This window comes from Tupaia chinensis, unplaced genomic scaffold (genome assembly GCF_000334495.1).
Source record: "Tupaia chinensis unplaced genomic scaffold, TupChi_1.0 Scaffold000243_1, whole genome shotgun sequence".
Classification (NCBI taxonomy): Eukaryota; Metazoa; Chordata; class Mammalia; order Scandentia; family Tupaiidae; genus Tupaia; species Tupaia belangeri.
This window is the reverse complement of record NW_006159721.1, coordinates 562,413-565,314: the sequence shown is the minus strand read 5'-3', so window position 1 is coordinate 565,314 and position 2,902 is coordinate 562,413.

Genomic DNA, 2,902 nt, shown 5'->3' with positions numbered 1-2,902 from the left:
TTCTGACGATTGCTCTACATGTCCTCCTGTACCTGGGTTGTTGTGACTAATATATTTGCCTTTAAATGCTTTGGCCAACCCCTTCCCATTTTGGGATGGGTGAAAGAAAGGCAAGCTCCTGACCCATTCCCTTACATAATCAACATGGTAAAACACAGAATTAAAATTCTTTGAGAATAGGTCTGCGATATTCCCTTTTGCATTCAAGTTGCACTAGGAAGGGTAGGCCTCTGTCTTTCTAACTACCACTGCGCTGGGGAGTGGAGCTTGGCAGATATGCAAATGAAAACACCACAGTGCTCTTGTATTAAAATTCAGCAGCTTTTTTCCATCAAGGATTCTCCTGGTTATTGTTTTTAAGATTCTAGAGTTCAGAAAAAGTTTATTCTCAGCCTGGCTCTGGCCTGGTGCTTAAGAGAGCCACATCCCACAAGGCTGACCATGCTGTTTGAATTCTGGCCCTGGTGGCTTGAAGGATACACCAATCATGTATGTATGTATGTATGTGTGTATGTATATATATATGTGTACACACATGCATATGTATATGTGTGTATATACATATATATACATATACATACATATATATATACACAAAACCAATATATGTGTGTATATATATATATATATATACACACACACACACAGTTTTGCCAGAGGGTGCATGTGGTCATTGGCTAGGACAGGGAAAAAACATTCCCCATGGCGGGATGGTCATGCCACAGTCCTTTTCCATTTTTCTCTCATTTTGGTATTGTGCAGATGTGTTTTTCAAGCCATTAAGTATGGGACTGAACTATGTAGCCAGCCTCGTGTGATCTAGCTGCCTTAACCACCATGCCATTGGCTGACCCTATGTTGGGTCTTCTTGACTCTGCAGTGTTTATTTATTTATTTTAAAAATTTATTTATTCATCCATTTATTTTAATTTGACCAGAGATAGAGAGAGAGAGAGAGAGGGAAGGAAAGTGAGAAAGCAAGCCACCAGGTCCAGGACTTGAACCGTGGTCACCCGTGTGGGCAGCACCTCAACCACCATGCCACCTGCTGATCCCCCCACTGTTTCTATTATATGTGCAGTTTTATGTTTCTCTGCTTTGGGGTAAATGTTTTATTCTTCAATTTTGATAAATGCTTTTTTTAAAGAATTATTTTATTTAACTTTATTTTTTTATCTTCAATTTGACCAGCGAGGGACAGAGTGAGAGTGAGAGTGAGAGAGAGAAAAAATGAAAAAGCAAGCTGCCAGGTCCAGGACTTGAACCACAGTCCATCATGTGGGAGTCCAGTGCTACTGCTGGCCCCTTGATATATACTTTTAAGGCCTGATATGAGCCAAGCATTACTTTAGACCAGATTTTCTCAACCTTGGCACTACAGACATGTTGGCCCATAAATTTCTTTGTTTTGGGAGGCTCTCCTTAGCTTCATGGCCTGGTGGTTTAGGTAGCCAGATCCCATATCACTGACTACATAGTTTGAAATCCAGCCTTGCCAGCTTGAAAAACACACTGGGCACATGTGCCTGTATGCTCAAAATCGTGAAAGGGAGGGGGAGAAGGAGGAGAAGGCATTGCGATGTGGCCATGTCCCATTGCAAGGCTGCCCTGAGTGTGTACATTGTAACCCTGGCCTCTACCCATTAGATAACAGTAGCACCCACCCTTCCCTCCTGAGATGTGGCAACTGAAAATATTTCCAGACATTGCCAAATAGTCACTGTGGTATGGGTTTGGGAACCACTATATAGATGACAGGGATTCACAGATAATGAATACAGAGCTAAGTGGAAGAGTAAGTGATTGAAATAGACTATGATGTGGTTAAGTACAGAGCTAAGAGCTGACAGGTGTATAAAAATACCAAAAATTACTGTGGAAGATTTGATGGTAAGTATTTTTTTGAGAAAGGTAGCAATTTTGAGTTGGCTCTTATAGTAAGGTGGTATTGGTGGTTGAGGGGTAGGGGAGAATTCAGGTAGTGGAAAGGGCATGTCTGTAGAGATCTCTTGAGTTTCTTGGGAAAAATAAGACATTAGATGTATTTGGAGAGGATATAGGAGGCAGAATTAAAAGAAAAGGAAGGATAGCTGGGCTCAGATTTGAAAAAAGGTTTTTTTTTTTTTTTTTTTTTTTTTGCTTTGTGAAATTTTCTTTTTACCTCCATTATAGAAAACCAATACATATTTCTATTTTAAAAATGTATTTATTTATTTAGATTTTTGCTATAGGACATGTATGGTCACCAGACAGAGAGAGACAGGGAGACAGAAAGTGATAAATCACACCCCCCTTCCCGAGGGTGGATGTCCATGCTACAAACCATTCTCCAGTCTCCTCTCAGGATTTTTGGCATGCATGCACACACACCCAGTGTGAATTTCAAGCTGTCAAGTCTGGGACTTGAACTGCAGTCAACCATGTGGAGTCCAGCAACATGACCACTATGCCATATGCTGGTCCATATATTTATTTGTTAAGATTTGTTTTTTGGAGGGAGAATTTTGCTATAGGGCATGTGTGCTCGCCAGAGAGACAGAAATAAAAAGTAAGAAATCACTCCCCAGGAGGAATGACCACACCATAAAAGTGTATGGTGGGGCAGGCCCTGTCACTTATTGGTTAGGACAACTGGTTTCTATATAGCCTACTTCTTTTGGAATCCCAGCTCTGGTGCTTTGTAAAACATGCAGGGTATATACATGCCCAAATTTCCAAGAGGATGGAGAAATGAAGGAGAGGGATTGCAGTGTGGCTATGCCCCTCCGATATGCTTTCTCCTTCTCACTGTCTGTGTGTCTCTCTCTATTGAGTACATGTGTCCTCTGAGGGGAGATCAAACTCAGAATGGCAACTCTAGCCTATAAAGTATGAAAATAGAAAGGGATAGAGACTTATATTA